Below are 19,780 nucleotides of genomic sequence, written 5' to 3'. Positions count from 1 at the left end.
CTGTTTGTTTCCCTGAAATGCAAGTGAGGTATTTGGTCATGTTGGTGCCACATGGGCCAGATCTTGGTCAGGGCTAAGAACCAAATGTGAGGAAATAAGGTTTCTACTAAACACATTTTGATGTGGAAAGCATGAACTGTAAACACTTCAAAGAAGAGTAGTGACTTTTTTTTACAGAAAATGTTCCACCTGAGAAGGTATACTATACTAAGGATAGGAAAACTGTTTCAATAAAGGGCTAGAAATAAATATTTTAGACTTTTAAAGCTAAAGGACAAAATCAAGGTGGCATATAGGCATCCTATATAATAGGTAATATTCAAATTGACCCTCACACCCTCACAAGATGGCTGCCTATGACCAGGCTGGCAGGGGGGTTAGTGAGGGATGACCAAAAGACTTAACAAGCAGGCTGCATGGGGTGACCAGGCCGGCAGGGGAAGCAGTTAGGAGTTATCAGGCTGGCACGCAAAGGCAGTGAGGGGTGGTTAGGGCTGCAAGGGGGGCAGTTAGGGGAGACCAGGCAGGCAGGCAGGCAGGTGAGCGATTAGGAGCCAGAGGTCCAGGATTGTGAGAGGGATGTCTGACTGCCCGTTTAGGCCCGATCCCTGGGATTGGACCTAAACTGGCAGTAGGACATCCCCCAAGAGGTCCTGGATTGGAAAGGGTGCAGGCTGTGCTGAGGGAACGCCCCCATGCATGAATTTCGTGCACCAGCCTCTAGTTATTATATAAGAGAGAAAATTTCCATAAACATATATATAATAAATATAATTGAGTGAATTTTTGTAAAACAAGTCTATTAATGGAAAGAATAATTGGGGGGAGGAGTGAAGAAATAATTAATTTAATTTCTGTTCAAAGTTAATGTTTCCTATTATCATATTGACTGCAAATATATTTCTCTAACATGCATTCTTTGATTGTGGGTTGTACAAAAATAGCAGTCTGTATTTGGTCCATGAGCCATATTTACCAATCCCTATATTACACCCCCCCAAACACACACACACACACACACACATATACACACACCCACACACACACACACGTGTTATTGGTGGGAAGAGTTACTGGTCCCCACCTATTGTTCATGGGAGTGGAATTCTTGTGATATCCAGAGAAAAAGAATTTTCTGAGACTCACACAGGAGAATGAGTAATTTTTTTAAAATATATTTTATTTATTCCAATATACCCAAAATAGTAACATTTTAAACTGATAAGAACAGATATTACACTTGATCTTAGCCAAAAGGCTGAGAAGTGATTATATTAACATTTTAATATATAATCAATATAAAAATTATTAAAGTAATTTTACATGCTTTCTCATTTTGTTAAGTCTTCAGAATCTGGCATGTGTTGTTGTTGTTTTATCTGTTTGTTTGTTTTATTTTTTTCTTTATTGATTAAGGTATTACATATGTGTCTTTATCTCCCTATAGTGCCCCTACCCCACCCCCCACTCGTGCCCTCACCCCCCTAGTATCTGTGTCCATTGGTTAGGCTTATATGCATGCATACAAGTCCTTTGGCTGATCTCTCCCCCTTCCCTCCACCCTCCCCTGCCTTCCCTCTGAGGTTTGACAGTCTGATCAATGCTTCTCTGTCTCTGGATCTGTTTTTATGATCTCACTCATTTGTGGAATATAATGAACAACATAAACTGATGAATGAGTGATTTTTATTTCTGTGGAATTATATCCCTAAGTTTCCAAGAACTCATTTCCCCTTGTCCCAACTGAGGAAGAAGTGTGGTTTCAACAGGGCTACAATCAGAGTCAGTGTTCTGAGTTTCCATTCCATGTCTGCATACTCCATTCCAGCATCCATCTAACTTAGCTTGTGTTCCCAGTTGCAGTCCATCAGTCAATCACATGTGGGTCTTCAGGGCAATATGGCTATGGAGGAAACATGGACAAATGCAAGGAAGCAGGACTGAGACAACCCCATGAGCCAAGAGTCAAGAGAGAGAATTATTTTTGTTTAGAGGATTATGTATCACCAAATTTTCATGGGCTTGCAGTAGCCATGCCCATTCTGGCCAATGATCTCTGTTCCCAGGGGTGGCTGACAGACACCTTCCATACTCATCCCAACTTCACTGCAGATGGGTCTATTTCCCCTTTGCTGGACCCCTTCCCCCAGTGTTTTGCAGGGAATGGGCCTGTGGTTCCCTAGGGAGTGTGAAATTGCAGCTTCCCGGTGAAGCTGCCCAAATGACATGCCTATAATGTCTGGCCTTCCATTTGCTCCTTTCTTCTTATTAATAACTAGTGGCCAGGTGCACAAAATTCATGCACATTAAAAGGGGATTAATTAGAGGAAATATTTTAATATTGTTATTTGCCCTTTCTTTATAATAGAAGTGTCAGAGATGAAGGAAAATTAGTAAAATGTATATGAAAATCTTCCTCCTGTCAGAGTCTGGGGCGCACCACACGACCCAGAGTCAAGTCCCTGCCCACCTGTGGCACCTCAAAATCACATGAGACCAAGACCCAGCCAGCTCCACCCCCATTGGGCGAGATCCAGACCAGGCTGGCCCCACCCCCGTCAAGCCCCACTGGGCAGGGGGTGCAACCTCAGGTTCCCTGGCCCAGTGCCGGGTGAGGGGCACAGCCTCAGGGCCCCCATCAAGCCCCACCTGATGGGGGGCAAAGCCTCAGGTCCCCCGTCAAGCCCCGTCAGGCACAGGGCATGGCCGGAGGTCCCCTGTCAAGCCCCACCAGTCTGGGGGTGCAGCGTCAGTTCCCCTGCCTGGCCCAGTACCACACAACCTCAGGTCCCTGCTGATTGCTCGTTAAGGCTCGTTATGGTAACTCGGCGTCCGCTGTGGGTGCAGCCATCTTGTGTTATGGAAACCCCGCCTCCACTCTGGGTGCTGCTATCTTTGTGATGGTGTAATGGTCAATTTGCTTATTCCCTCTTTATTAGATAGGACTAGTTAATTACAACTGGCTGGATGGTTCAGTTGGTTGGGCATGCACCAAAGGGTATTGGGTTCAATTCTCAGTCAAAGCACATACTTAGGTCACAGATTTGATGTTTCTTTCATATCTATAATTCTCTTTCACATAGATAATTTTCTTTTTCTCTCTCTATTTCTCTCTCTCTCCTTCCTCTCTAAAGTAATGAAAACATAACCTCAGGTGAGAATTTTTAAAAAAAAAGACATTTTCTTCCCTAGCCATTTTAACAGTAGTATAAACCTCTAATTCTCTCTGCAAACCACTGAGTGAGCTGGGTCTCACTGATCATTTTCTAGTTGAAGTTATAATCACCTGTGAGTGTTTCTTTTTCCTTATTAAGTCTTTTATGCATTTAAAAATAAAATTCATGTAATAATTGTTCTAGTCTGATAAAAATCCTAAAATGTGAGAATTGTATTCATGATTAAAATATGTATATTAACACCAAATAATATTCTGTGATATTAGCAACAGTTGTTAAGAAAATTATTTTAATTACTATGATGAAATAAGTTGAATAGAAGAGTGATAATTGGTAATTAAGTAGTTTGTTAAATATTTTATTTAAGAAAAACCCACTGAATACTTACTATCCAAATATGTGCAAGACTGCGTGATGGATGATTATGATAAATTGAATAAGAAATGGTGTTTACTCCCAAAGAATTTTTAATCTGGTGAGTTACTGAAGGAACATATCATTAACTATATTCCAATGTACTACTACTACTACTACTAATAATAATAATAATAACAACAACTAGCACATAACAAATACATATTTGTGTTAAGAGCTGGAATAAGCAATCTTAAATATGCAGCATTATTATTTGCATTTCACAGGTGATAAAACAAAGACTTTAGAAGGTTTTGCAACAGAATGAACAACTTGTAAAGGAAGTACAGATGGCAGAATTCATTCCTTTGGGGAGAAATTAAGGAAACCCACACAGAAAGTGATTTTTTATCCAGACTTGAAATTATCCACATTAAGAATATATGGGAATTCAAGACAGAGAAATCAGAAGAGGCATATAGAAATACAAAGAAATGATATGTGGTCATGCATCACTAGAAAACAGAACATAGAAAGCTACTGACAGATGATGAGGCTTCAAAGGAAGTAAAATACTTCCTGAATTTAAATTAAGGTTCTTAAATGTCAAAGAGCCAATAATAACATGCCTTCTATCTAGCCATAATATCATTAATTTTTAATGAATAAAAGTAGTTTTGATGTGTACATAAAGTTACAAATTTGCCAAAAGGGGATGTATCATCAGATTGCTTGCAATTTTCAGTTAAATACTGTTAGAAATTTAAAGGTTTTCATTTACTGTCACATAAATACATGGTTTTCAGCTGTGTTGGATGTGGTTGACCAACAGTTCTTTTGAGTTTAATAACATGCAAAAGAAGCAGAATATATATCCCTGTGGTTTGAAGACTACCACAGACACCTGGGTGCCAGCAGTTCTTCATACTAGCCATCCACTGAGGAAGAAATGCTCATGTTCAGAGCCACTCCTTGAGTTTAAGACAAATGTTTAAAATAAAATAAGTCAGAGAAATAAAAATACAGTATCACCTCACTTATACATAGTTTCTTTCTTTTTTTAGTTAAATTCAAAGGAATAGAAAGTAGAACAGTGGTTGCCAGGGTCAGGAAAGTGAGGGGAATAGATATTTGTCAAAAGGTACAAACTTCCAGTTATAAGATGAATAATTTCTAGGGATCTAACAGCATGCTAACTATAGGTAGCAATGCTGTGTAATACACTTTAAAGTTGCTATGAGGCTAGATCTCAAATCTTCTCACTACAAAAAAAAAAATTGTAACTATGTGAGGGGATGAATGTGTTAAATAACCTTATCATGGTAATAATTTTGCAATATATATATATGTGTGTGTGTGTGTGTGTGTGTGTGTGTGTGTGTGTGTGTGTTATATTGTCACATTTTACACCTTAAACTTACACAATGTTATATGTTAATTTTATCTCAGTGAAGCTGGAACAAAACTAAGTAAAAATAAGGCAAACTTCTCAATAAAAACACCTCTAATGGCAGAAAAGAATACAACCATGTTTACTACCAGCATAAATTCCTATTTAGTTCTATTATTAATCTTAACATTGAATATGAACTAAAGGTGATACTCTATAACATAGCCATACATCTATACATATAAAGAGGTAATAAGCTAATTGTCCATTACGGTGTCCCAGTAACAACCAATTTGCATATTGACATATGGAGGCTGCGCATGCAGCAGGGGGCAGGCGGCTGGAGTCAAGTTCCCAGGGGTCTGAGGAGAGCGCCTGACAGGAGCCCAGTCTGCAAAGAAGGAAGAGGAAGCGGCCACGTGGAGCTCTTCCAATCCCCCTGCACGGACACCCTACCCCAGCCCCCGCACTCCTGGGGGGACGGGGAAGTTGACCGGGTGGGGAAAAGACCCAGCCTCGGGGGTAGCTGCAGCCCGCAACTCTGACTCCAGATCTCTTCCCCCGCCACCCCTGCCAGGGGCGCCCACAACAATAGCACGCGGGCGACCACCTGTTAGTTTCCCCGACGTACCTGGAGCCTGCGGCCTGCTGCTGCCAGGCCCCCTACGCTGGGGCGGAACATGCCTCTCCTCCCTACAACTCCAGACCCAACTCCAGACCCAGGTGGAGGCAGGCCTAAGCGGCCCCCCAGGGTCAGACTCTTCCCAGCCTGCCTCACAGCAGCAGCGCTGTCTCCACAGCTGAACCTCGCTGGGGGCATGGCTCAACCTGCCCTCCTAGCTCACCTGGCCCTGCCCTGGCCTGGCCCCTACTCGGCTCCAGGAGATTGGAGCCCTGCCCTGAGCAGGTACAGCTGCAAAACAGCCACATACAATTTAAAGAATGGTGCCAAGCAGGAAGGTTTGACAGTTACTCCCCCTTGGGCCTCACCACCCCCCTAACACCTCCCTAATGCCCTGTCCCCCTCCCCCACCAGTGCCTCCAGGGATGACCACCGCTACAGGGCTGCGGGCCAGAGCCTGCCCCTTCGAGGCCTGTGGAACCCTCTGCAAAACTTCCATAGCTACAGTCCCAGGAAACAATCATGCCCTCCTCCCCTAATCAGCACCTGCTACCTGCGAGGGTACCCGTGAGCTTAAAAATAACAATCCCTTCCCGTTTAGACATCACTTACTTGATGAAACATTTCTAGGTTTATTAGCTCAGAACCTCCTCATGACAACCCAGTGAGGTAGGCAGAGAAGAGATTACAATTCCCATGGTATATGCATATGTATTCAGACATGAAGCTCAGAGAGGAAAAGTGTCAAGCCCAGTGGTTCCCAAGATGCAGCACACACCCCACGGGGGGGGGGGGGGCAATCTGATTTTAAGTGGGGGCAATTCGAGAATGAGTTAACAGTGAATTTTTTGCATTTCTTATGGTTCTAGGGGGCCTCATCTACAGCGTATCCTGTATAATAAAAGGCTAATATGCAAATGACCAAATGGTGGAATGACCAGTCACTATGATGCGTTCTGACCACCTGGGGGTAGACACTCAATGCAGGAGCTGCCCCCTGGTGGTCAGTGTGCTCCCACAGGGTGAGTGCCGCTCAGCCAGAAGCCGGGCTCATGGCTGGTGAGCACAGTGGCGGTGGTGGGAGCCTCTCCTGCCTCCGTGGCAATGCTAAAGATGTCCAACTGATGGCTTAGGCCCCACTAAGCTGTCAGTCAGACATCCCCCCAGGACTCCCAGACTTGCAAGAGGGCACAGGCCAGGCTGAGGAACCTCCACAAGTGCACGAATTTCGTGCACCTGGCCTCCAGTATAAAATATTTATATGTCATTTACATCATCACTCATCACAAAGTAACCTTAACACATCATGAATGGGGAATAGATTTATCTTTTTACTTCAAAAAGCCTGCATCAGGTGGCCTGGCTCCAGTTTGAGAAGTACTATCCTAACATACCATCTTTAAACTCTGTTTTCAGTAGTAACTTTGTCTTTTTATAGGCTAACTGGGTATTAGATTGGAAATTAAAATACACAACCAGGAAAGAGCAGTATACAGATGTTGTGAACTTCAATAGGATTGGAGCAAGATGATTAGTAATGTCTAAGGACAGGGCATTGCAGGGAAGGCAGAGAGTGCCCAAAAGGTGCTTAAAAGAATTTGGGGAAATTAGAGAAATGGGGGAAGGGGGGGGGGGAAGATGAGGTGACTAGCTAATATTAACATTGATGGAACTTATAAGTTACAGATGCAAAAGAAGAGAATAATAGTGTCAATAGAGTTATTAACATAAAGGTAAACATTAGAATGAAAATACAAACTTTCTCAAATAGGAAAAATATTACAATAAATTAAATAATTGTAAATTATAGACCTTATTTCACATCTTAATTAAGATCAACTTGAAATATTTGAGACATTCCGGGGCTTTTAATGCTAATGGATAGTTGATGAAAATAAGGAATTATTGTTTGTCTTTTGTGGTGTGACAATAGTGTTATATTTTTTAGAGTTCTTTAAAGAAACATATTGAAATGTTAATGAATAAAATAATATGATGCCTTGTGTTAGCTTAAAATAAGCTGGTGTGAGCAGGAAGTAAATGGGGTTATAGATTATACCAGACTGGTAATTAATGATGACTATTGACATTGGGAGATGCATATACAGAGTTCATTACAGTATTATCTTTATTTTGTACAATTTGGACATTTTCTATTAAAAATTAAAAGAAATAGCAAGAGTAACATTCAGAAGCTTGAAGGAAGAGAGCGTGGCGATAGGGACAGTTGGGACAAGAGGGCCTAATGGCAGCATCAAGAGGGACTTGGAAGGGAAGACATGTCACAGGAAGTGTTGTCTATTAACAATCTGTGATATTTATGCTTTCCCAATTTCATCTATAAAATTTTCAAAAAAACTTAATGTTTCATGTCTCAATATTTCAGACTGAGTGTATCCTCTCTAGAAAATCCAAGTCATTCTGAATCCCTGCAGCAAGGTGGTTGACAGGCAGCAGTGGACAGAAATGCAGGTCCCGGGCAAGGGGAGGCACACAGAGTCATAAAGGACATTAGAAGCTACTGTTAAGAGAGACTAAGAAAGAGCAATGAGTACAGTTGAAACCCCACCCTATGGAAGAGCGTATGCCTGTCCCACTGTTGTTGTTTTTTATTTTGTTTTGTGTTGGTTTTTTTTTTGCAAATAGCAGCTTACTTCAAAACAAAATAGAGAAAAGTAACTACCTGAGAAAAAGGTAAATTTTGGAGGGTAGTTTAAATTTGGAGCAAGCAATTTTCATGGCACAAATTCCCCAATTTTTACAACTTTGCCCATAGGGCACAGTCACCATGGCAGTATAGTGTCTAAATTTCCAATGCAAACCCACTGTCTTTCTGGTAGAGGAATCAGGGCAGCCTCCTCCACCAGATTTATGTGGCAACTTCAAAAAGACAGAACCAGAGGAAAAGTAAGTCCCAAATATGTTTTAAACTCAACCCAAATCTCCATAATTTCTAAACCATGCATGTGTAGGAAAAAATGATTTATAGTGAAGGCATGAAGAACTGAACTGAGAGCTGAGCTGCAGCTCACCACAGCTGTGAATAAATGCAGTTTAAATTGAAGTTAATTCTCTCCTAAAACAAAACATCAATATTCTCAGAGCAATGAGAAAAATCCAGAATTTCCACAAAAATTAAGAATGCGATCTGTAACTATTTGACATACAAGTGTCCTATATAATAAAAGCCTAATATGCAAATTGTTCCCTCAGGCAGTCGTTCAACCGGGAGACCAGGAGTTCAACCACTCACTATGATGTGCGCTGACCACTAGGGGGCCTCGATGAGAGCAGGACCATGTCAGGATGGTGAAGCATGTGAGCAGGTGATGCCAGGCCAAGGCAGGTGTGAGCAGGACCCCAAGTGTTCCCAGGGCCCAGCTGGGACCTGCCCTTCCACACCAGATGCTCACACTTTGATTGCCGGCCAACCCTAGGGACCACACCCGTGCATGAATGTCGTGTGCACCAGGCCTCTAGTAATTTTATAATGGGAAACTGTAAAACAACTTTATAAGCAAAGCCAATTAATTAATACCAACTTTAGATCAATCAGATAATAGCTATGATCAATGAGGTAAAAGCTATACACAGCAATATACACATATATATACTATAGCACATGTTTTATATAACAAATGTATTATATAGTATGCATGTAGGAAGATAAAAAGAAACTTTTAAAATATTTTTTTTATTGATTTCAGAGAAGAAGGGAGAGGGAGAGAGAGAAACATCAATGATGAGAGAGAATCATTGATTGGCTGCTTCCTGCATGCCTCCCACTGGGGATCAAGCCCACAATCCAGGCATATACCCTGACCTGGAATCAAATAGTGACCTCCTGGTTCATAGATCAACACTCAACCACTGAGCCATGCTGGCATGACTGAAAAGAAGTTTTTAAAGAGCCAAAGAAAGTTTAAGAAAATAAGATTATAATACCGGAAAAAGTTTCATTGAATGTGTTTAATAAAAGAACGGAGATGACAGATGAAAAATCAATAGACTTGAAGATATGTCAATAAAAAGTAGCCAATCTAAATAAGAAAGAAGAAAAAAATGATTAAAAAAAAACAAAACATAGCCTCAGGTACCTTTAGAATAAGCTAAGGTCAAGTGAAAATCGTACAACAGAGAAAATTAACAAAGTTGAAATCTGATTCTTTGAAGAGTGTTAAAATTGACAACACCTCGCTAAATTAATGAAAAAAAAAAGACAAAGAGAAAACAAAAATTGCCAATATTAGAAATGAACAAAAGTTAAGTCAGTTCCTAGAGACATTAAAAAAATAGGAAAAAAGTGAAAACAATGTTATGCAAAAAAATTATACAACTTTAATTAAATGTACAAAACTAGAGACTAATACTTCTCATGAACATATCATAAAAATTGTTAACAAAACTGAAGCAAAATAAATCCAGGAATATAGAAAAATAATAAAATATTATGACCAGGTGGGGTTTATACTTGGAATGCAAGGCTATTTGATATTAGAATGTTAATCAATAAATTGAATTTTTTAACAGGGATAAAGGAGAAAACATGGAAATTTACATACATACAAAGAAAGTGGTGGGTAAATTTTCCTCCCTTCAGGACACTAGGACTAGAAGAAAACTCAATCTGCTAAGGAGTATCTACAAAAAATCCTTTAGTCCTGTCATATGTAATGTTGAAATATTGAGCATTTGCTCCCTATGATTGCGAACATGCTAGGAATGTTCACTGTACTAACTTTTATTTAGCATTGTACCGAACTCCAAGGCAGTACGATAAGATCAAAAACATTTATAAAGATTAGGGACTAACATATAATACTGTATTTATTTGTAAATGACATTTTTGTTTACATTGAAAGTCTTTAGAAATCAACAAAACACCTAAAGAAACAAAACACCTAAATTTAACAGGAACAGAATACAAGGTTAATAAATAGAAACTATATCATATTAGCAGCAAACAATAAAGATAGAATTTGAAAATCCCATTTTAATAGTGTCTAGAAAAATGCCTAATGAAAGACTTAAAAACATCTACTCTGGGAACTACAAAACATGGTTGAGAGTTGCATTGCTCAGTAGTTAACTCTGGTTGGCCACCCTGTCAGGCTTCTAACTAGCTAAGCTGGTAACTTCACATGTCTAATTTAATACGACTTATCAAATGATTTTGGAAGTCTCTCATTACACAGGTCACAATGTGAGAGATAGCAAATGAAGTAAGATTTATGTATTCTCCCCATCATTTTGCTCCATTGTTACTTATAGCAGCTTTCTAGATAAAAATGGCTCAAATTTACAGAGAGAGAAATAATGTCAGGTATTTGGGCACACGTAGTACTAGTAAGTAATGTCTCAGAAGGATTCAGAGAGCAGTGAGCTTATTTGAAGCCATTGTGTTTTGATTAGAAAGATACCAACAATGTTCCTTCAAAGTTTACATTATTCATTTTGAAGAAATGAATGATGGTATTTTAGAAAGACTTAATCAGAAGTATAAGAAAAAGGGAATTTGCTACAGTATGGAAATGTATGGATGCAGAGAATCATATTCTCAAACATTATAAATCTCATGTAACCCAGGATTGAGAACCAGAGGGCTAATGAGGTGGAGTCCATGACACAGCAGCTTTCCAAAAAGTAGACAACTCTAGCCACTCATGCCAAGTTGTTGCAGTGAAGGACTGAGGATGCTTTCAGTCAAGTAGAGACATTTCTGGATGAGACATGATAGTACTGGTTGTGGTCAAGACATCCACAGACAGATTATAGACTAATACCCAGCACTGACCCAAAGGTAAAGACTGAGCAGATGAGTTTTTATAATTATAATGTCAAGAGAAATGACAGGTGTATATAATTTTAACAGATGTTTCCTGCACTTATAGTATACTAGAGGCCCGGTGCATGAAATTTGTGCATTGGAGGAGGGTGTCCCTCAGCCCAGCCTGCACACTCTCCAACCTGGGACACCTTGAAGGATGTTCAACTGCCTGTTTAGGCCCGATCACAGTGAGATCGGGCCTAAACGGGCAATCAGACATCCCTCTCACAATCCAGGAATACTGGCTCCCAACCACTTGCCTGTCTGCCTGCCTGATTGCCCCAACCGCTTCTGCCTGCCAGCCTGATCACCCCCTAACCACTCCACTGCCAGTCTGATCGATGCCTAACTGCTCTCCTGCCGACCCGGTTGCCCTTAACTCTCCTCCCCTGCAGGCCTGGTCACTCCCAACTGCCCTCCCCTGCTGGACTGGTCGCCCCTAACTGCTCTCCCCTGCAGGCCTGGTCCCCCTCCCCACTACCTTCCCCTGCAGGCCTGGTCTCCCCCAACTGCCCTCCTCTGCCGGCCATCTTGTGGTGGCCATCTTGTGTCCACATGGGGCAGCCATATTGTGTGTTGGAGTGATGGTCAATTTGCATATTACTCTTTTATTATATAGGATTCTTGATCACACTCTACATTTAAGACATTGGGATGGATGCTGGAATAAAAACAAGCATAATTTAGACACAATTTCTGTCCTCAAGTAACTAATGAGTTATTAGGGTTAAATGATTTCTACAAAGAAGCCAAAAAAGTTCAATGTGAAAATCTTTTTAGCAGTTTTTTGTGAGGAAATACTGAATATCTTTGGGGGTGGTGAGAACATTAACCCTTAACTCATAGTAAGCACAAAAATTAACACACATGCTTCATAGGAATAAATGTAAAATTTTATAAACATAAAATAAATACAATTTATACAAGAATAACTACAGATCAAGGCATAAAGAAAAAAATCAAAAAAACAATACAAGGTTTGGTAAATTATTCAAAAGAGGACAAAATTACTTCCATGAAAAGAAACTATAAGACTTCATGAGGAAGAAATCATTCAGGTTACTCTAATGCTGGTCTTTAAAGTGGTGGGAGAGTTATAGTTCCCCTTTGTCAAACACAGAGAGAGTAGCAGAGAGTGTCTACATTGACCACTAAGTACTAGAATGAGATTGAGTGGCCCCAGAGCAGGCTATTGGGTAGGAGAAATACAGTGTCCCTCTGTGGGGAACCCAATGACCTTCACAACAATTTCTGAGAAAGTGAGCACTGGATAGAAGACAAAGGTCTGGTTTTTGGGCATAGAAGTGCACAAATAGTCAGGTGGAAGAATGTCATCTGCAATATATACCCAGAGGTGTCAGAGGCCCAAGACTGGAATCCGACAATAGGAAGACAATTGGCAGTAGTAACAGGCCATCAGAGCCTTCAGTGAATGGTGCTTCAGAGGTGTTATGACCTGAATGTTTGTGTCATCCCCAAATTCATATGTTGAAACCTAGTTCCCAATGTGATGATATTTAGAGGTCGGACATTTGGGAGGTAATTAAGTCATGAGAGTGGAGCCCTGGCAAGTGGACTTAATGCCTTTTTAGGGAGAGCCAGAGAACTAGCTTGTTCTCTTTCTTCTATGTGAGGATACAACAAGAAGTCAGCAGCCTGTAACCCAAAGAAGATTCTCAACAGAACTCTGCCATCCTGGCACCCTGATCTTGAACCTTCAGTCTGCAGAACTCTGATAAATAAATTTCTGTTGTTTATAAGCCACTCAGTCTGTGTTATGGCAACACAATCTAAGGCAGAAGGACTCCAGTCTTAGAGAAGGCTGGATGTTCACTAGGGCCACTGGTCAGAGCTGAAGAAAAATAGGAACCCAGTTCTACAGCCTGAGATGAGCTTGGAGAGGTAGGAGGCTGTGAAACCTGGTGTGAATATATAAGAGCTTGGCAACACAGAAACTCAAAGAATAAAGTGAAATTCATAAACTGTGGCTAGACCTTCACCAATTCCTATCAATATATAGTATAGGGAATATTGGATATGCCAGTCAAAAGCTGAGTCAGGCAGAGGTGAATGGTGATAGTCTCAGGTTGGGTTCCCTTAGAAACACACCTTGAGACAAGGATTGAGTGCAAGTCACTTTTTGAGAGATTATCTCAAATGCACTAATAGGGCAATGTGAAAGAAAATGGGGAAGGGTTGGATACCAGAATCATTATTGAGCAGGTTACCTCTGGCAACATTTGGAGCTACTAGTAAGTCCCATGGAAAACCTCTGGGATACAATATAGAATATGCCAAGAGAGGGCCTTTTCTGAAGCCAGACCCCAGGCCATTTCTATTCCTGCTCCTTTTTGTCATTGACTGAAGGATACACCAGGGATTATTTACTTCTTATAATTCCAGCCTGTCTGGTGTGTAGATCAAATATTATTCACTGAAGAATATTTAAGTCAGAAAATTTTGTACTTTAGAAATAAATCTTTAATGGGAATGAAAATGCTGGAAGGAACCTGGCCGGTGTCGCTCAGTGGTTGAGTGTTGACCCATGAACCAGGAGGTCATTTTTTGATTCCCAGTCAGGGCACATGCCCAGGTTGCAGGCTCCATCCCCAGCAGGGATTGTGCAGGAGGCAGCCAATCAATGATTCACTCTTATCATTGATGTTCCTATCCCTCTCTTCTCTCTTTCCTCTCTCTGAAATCAATAAAAACATTTTTAAATAAAATGCTGAAAGGATATTGGCAAGGTGCCAATAATACTCACTACTGTACACCTCTTACACTGTTCAGACCCACTTGTGTCCCATGCTCCTGATTCTTCAATATGGTGGGCACTTACAGTTTATAATAACAAAAAAGTTTGGCATGATTTACAACAAAATAGTTATTGACATGCGTTCTAGTCCTGCTACTACAATTGCTCCCTAAATGATAATTCATATTTAATATTTTCCTCTTTTACCAGTCATCTTACCATGTCCTTGAAGAAGGCTGGAATGTTCATCAGGACAACTGGTCATAGTTGAAGAAGCATAGTAACCCAGTTCTATAGGATGAGATGAAGCAATTGTCCATTTGTGGGTTTTACTGGAAATGAAAGCACCAAGAAGGTGCCTATGTTCCTTCATGTTCCTACCCACCCACATTAAATCTCAGCAATCTTACCTGATCATGATTATAGAGGCATGCATAAGCTTCACTGGCCAGCAGGAAGGTGTCCAATCACAGAGACACGTTCATCCTTTGGACAAGTCATCTGTCTACTTGGTTGTTTAGTACCCCCTCTGAGGCTTGTGCTCTCCAGCAGTCATTTGACATGAGACACAAACATCTGCACACTTTGTACTCATTTCCATAGATTCCTTTATATACCTCTTCCCCAGATTTCCTTTGTCCAACCTTCTACTATTGTTCCTTTCAATCCCTTGACCAAAAACTCAAGAGTTCTTGTAAAGTCTCACCTCAGGCCATATCTCTATATATATCATCATTATGACCAGGTTTATTGCTCCAAACTCTTACCATTGAAAGGATATACCTTGTCCATGTTCTCTCAGAGCTACTCTAGTAGGGGTGTAACGTGGCAGCAATCTATTTTCTGTTCACATCAATTTGTAAGAATAATTCATTCATGAACTAAGCATGAGATTTTTAATTCTCTGTGAGATGGCTATAGGGGACCTTCCATGTGACCATAAGTGTGAGCTGAGGGAGAAGTGTCAGTGGAATGGAAGCCATGACATGGAGGGCTGAGCTCCTGTTGTGTGGCCTGTTCATGCAGGTTCCTTCTGGACCTGCTTAGACATGATCCATAATGTACTATTTCCAGTATCTGATGGATGGCAGCTGTGCTCACCCAACCTTAGGACCTGGTAGATAGCAGCACCAGTTCATGATGGACAGTTCCAGTGATCAGGCACTTAGTCTCTACTGACATCTAGTTGCATATCAAGGACCACTTTTCATACAGTTAGTTCTTAGAGAATCTGAGCAGGGTGTTGGCATACAGCTAAAGTGACATTGTCAAGAATATGTCAGAGAATCTAAAGACAACACTGTGTACATTAAAGACCAATGTCCATCACTTCAGCTTTCTCACAGTGACCTTCCTTTAGGGTTCTTGTCTCCATACTTCCTGGGAGCACAAGCAGCCTCAAAGGTGTAATTACTTCCTTTAGCACTAACATTAAAAAGCAAACCTACAGTCAATAAATCAGGTAAAAGTAGGGCAAATAGCCATTGTTAGTCATGAAACTTGCCATTTTCTGCATTTTACTGAATTGAAATGGTAATTAAAGTTGTCCAGATGTTGTCGTTTCAGGGGAGCACTAAAGTAGAAAACACAAAATTGCTTTAATTGCCTTGAGGTGATTAAATTTAGAAGTAATGGGCTTTCCATCAATATAGCCTTCCTTTATTAGAAAACACCAACCAGGTTGTGTTTTAAGAATATTGATCTGTGTGAGCTGAGTGTATATTCTTAAATAACTGTCGGCAGGTTATAAATTGACTCTACTTTCAGATTCTTAGTAAAGTGCCTCAAGCTTTCCTATTCATCCCATGGTAGCTTCTCTGCTTTCCTGGTTCTGCCTCACTAGCTTAGAAACTCCTCACCTGGGTGCACACACAATAGCAAAACTATACAGGTAAACTCTCTGGGGTAGAAGTTAATATGGTGTCTCCAATGTAAAAACAGACTAGACTGATGGGGCCAGTACTAAGTTGGCTGCCTCTAATGAGTTAGAAATTCCCCTCTGTGCTATATTCTGAAGTGGAGGAAGCCAGGGAGAATGGGCTCACTGTGACATGAGGACCTCTTCATCAACATTAAAGTGACAGTTGGATAAACTGAAGGCAGGCCAGAGGGAGGTCCTGAAGGCAGGCTTAGCCTAATAATTGAAGACACAGAAACAAAATTAAAATGTTAATTCAACATTGAGTGACCAATTTAGCTGTAAGAAAGGAGCCCCTTTGAATCTATAAGCATTATCCAAACAAGCTCTACCTCCACAAAGGATCAGTTGGCAAGTTAGTGTGTCCTTGGAAAACAAGACTCCCCATGTATTCTTCCCAGTGTGAGAGGCACTCCCATCACTGTCCCCAAACACGGGGAGTCTTGGCTTTTCTGATGCTGCACTTACTGGTGTGGTAATATGCAAGGCTAAGGTGGATCCTAGCTAACTCAACTTAGATTAAAAGTGCAAAGGAAAGTGACTGGTCACAATGAAATGTTCATGTTTTCAGGTAAATTATATGTATAAAATCTATGCTGGAGCCATATGCACACGCTTGTAGGATGTTACCTGTGGAAAGTTTTGGGCAGAAAATGTTGCTGCATTTACAACTGACTTTAAAACTTTAAGGCAAATACTTCACTTAGCTAACATTCAAGAATGATTTGTTTCATTCCAACTTACAGAACTGAAAAAAATGATTCTCAGAGCTGTAAGAAAATCACATCCCTGCATTTTCTATATCGTCTCCTTTTGAAATTCAACTGAGGACTCTGACTTCACGTTCCATTCCTATCTAATTAAATATTCTAGTGGACATTAACACCTGTTGCAAATGGATTCGGTTCTTCAAAGTGGAGTGCCATGGACAACAGTTAATTCAAAGGAAGTGTTCACTGTCAGGGCACAAACACAAGGTTCCTTTGGGATTCTGCCTCCAGACCTGTCAGTTTCAATAGCAGTTGTTTTGGGGATAGTATAGATGCACAGCCCAGTGAGAGAGGAGAGAAGAAGCATAATTTAATAAGAATTCCATACTTATGGAAAGTGCCACACCTGCAGAGGTCACACTCTTCAGCACCCTCTGAGATTAATAATGTTTCAACTTAGCATTGTTTTGTGATACAAATATTCTTATTTTTAAACATATACAAAATTGAACTTTTATGATTGAAGTATAAGCCATTAATGCTTATTTTAATAAGCAGAAATCACAAGCTAGTAATATACTTTGGAGGCACCTTCTCTCAAATCATATGATATGGATCACGCTTTCTCTTTCAGAGCTTAATCATCAAAGACTTTGTCGCATTTCTACTTGTTAAATGGAAGTGCTGTCTTGCACTCAAAGTCACAGCAAGACAAACAAAGCTGTGGAAGGTTGTCACCGTGAAATTTGCCCACTGTTAAAATAAATTGTTTATAGTTTTCTGGTTTAGCTCAATCAAATAAAGCATCAGAAGGGGGGCGGAAGTGAATAATAGTGAATGGAGAGGGCAAAGACAGAACTCAATGTCAAGTGCCCAGCCTCATAAATATTTATTAGGCTGTCTCCAAATGTAAGTTTTTTAAAAGCCTCTGTACTGATGTATTTGGCAAACATCTTTTGAGAGAATAAATATGGTGACTAAAGAGATAACAGCAACCATTTTAAAGAAAGAATCCCACAACAGTACTAAGTCTGGGCTTTTCTTCCTTCAACTCCATTGTAACATTTAATACTAAAGGGAAATATTTATTGAATAAATACTACTCTTATATCTCATCTGCCTTTCAGAGCAGCAGAATGTATGGTTCACATAGACTTTTAAAATATTTAAATATATAAGGTGGTGTTTAAATATTGTAAGGTATTAGGTAAAAATCTGTTATAAAATGCAGGAGGAAATGTGGAGTGGTTCAAAAAAGGCCAGTATAATTGGAGTAAAGTGTATCCATATCTAAAACATGTTCTCTCATGAGGTCACAATCCAGAGCTGTCCTCTGAGGGCCTGACTGAGGAAGAATCTGCTTCCAAGTCAACTGATTATTGGCTTACCTTCTCCTAAAGCTATTAGCCTGAGGGCCTCCAGGACTAGCTGACTTTTGGCCAGGCAACCCTCAGTATCTTGATACATGGCCTTTGCCAACATGGCAGCTTCCCTCATCAAAACATGTAAGCCAAGAAAGCAATAGAAAGAGATGACTAGCAAAACAAAAGCCACAATCTTATGTAACTTAATCACAGATGTGACATCCCATTTCCTTTACCATATTTTGTTGGTTAGAAGCAAGCCACAGGTCCCACAAAACTCAAGAGACAGGATCACTCAAAGGAACAAATACAGTGGGTGGGAATCATTGGGGTAATCTTAGCGTTTTCCTGCCACAAATTGTTTCTTCCCTCATGGAATTCATATTATCTTATGACAAGCACTTGGTAAATACTAGTTCCTTCCTATTCTCAGGATATCTTATCTCCTCAATTGTCATTTTATTCAATTACTTTGGTGGTGGTGGTGGGGAGATCTTCATAGTTACCATATGGGTTTCTATGAATTATGCTTCAGACATTGTTCTAGTGTCAATTGTTGAGGTTCCTTTCTTAGAGATAACATTTGACCTGATGCTTTCCTATATTTCTTTTAACTATTCCTTATATACCATGCTTAAGAGACTGCTTACCTCTGAGAACAAAAGGAAAGTAGAAAACCTGTCATGAAAGGTAGCACTTAGGAGCTAGTCTTCCATAATGAAGATAAACATTCCCAACAATAAACAGACAAGGTCATGCTGTGCCCAATGATGGAAAAAGACAAAAACAGGACCACTCCATAATTGTTTCTGAACATAAAACAAAACAAGGATGTTATACCATCACAAAGCAACCAAACAATCCACTCTCCCTGCCCACATGAGTGACTAGTGCTGCTTTATCAATGACAACTCTAGACTCACTTTATTCATTCCAGTTTCTAAATAAAAATCAAGATAACCCAATCTTTATGTTAGCATTATCTATACAACCAAAAGCTGGAAATAACCCAAAAGTCTGCTAAAAGATAAATGCATAAACAGAATGTGGTTTGTTTGCAAAATAAACTATTATGCAGCCATAAAAAGAGAAATAAAGTGCTGATATATGCTACAACATGGATGAACCTTGGAAATATTATGCCAGTGAAAGAAACCAGACAAAATACCACATATGATGTTATTCTATTCATAAGAAAGACCATAGTGGGGAAATCTGTAGCTACAGAAAGTAGTTTTCATAGTTGCTTAGGTCTTAGGAGGAGGTGCATGTATGGGGATGATAACTAAGGGTCTGGGGTTTCTTTTGATGGCTATGAAAATGCTCTGAAATTTATTGTAATAATGGATGCACATATCTGTTGTGGAAATAAAAGAAGACCAACTGGATGAGAACAGACAAGGATCCTTTATTCAGATATTGATATAGCAAAGGAGACAGTCACCATCACTTGCATTTGGCAGAGACTCAAAAGTTGTCAGAGGAATATAAAAGTTTCACAGTGGGAAAAAAGAAGGCTTCACATGCCCTGGATGTATGCTGTTGGACTGGAGAAGGCATAGGTAGACTAATTAGATGTGGGGCATCTTGTGTGGTTGGTAGGGGCACATATTTGGCTTTCTCTGGTTACTCCTGACTTGGAAGCAGAGACAAAAATTAGGACA

The 19,780-nt window shown here is 40.2% G+C and overlaps 1 pseudogene; it reads right to left on the bottom strand.

Annotated features, from left to right (window-relative positions):
* Positions 1–1,064: 1,064 nt before the first annotated feature.
* On the bottom strand, positions 1,065–1,270 carry LOC114227288 (U2 spliceosomal RNA; annotated as a pseudogene).
* Positions 1,271–19,780: the final 18,510 nt, after the last annotated feature.

Source organism: Eptesicus fuscus, chromosome 9 (genome assembly GCF_027574615.1).
Source record: "Eptesicus fuscus isolate TK198812 chromosome 9, DD_ASM_mEF_20220401, whole genome shotgun sequence".
Lineage (NCBI taxonomy): Eukaryota > Metazoa > Chordata > Mammalia > Chiroptera > Vespertilionidae > Eptesicus > Eptesicus fuscus.
The sequence above is the reverse complement of the archived record's forward strand: the minus strand, read 5'-3'. Positions and strand labels throughout refer to the sequence as shown.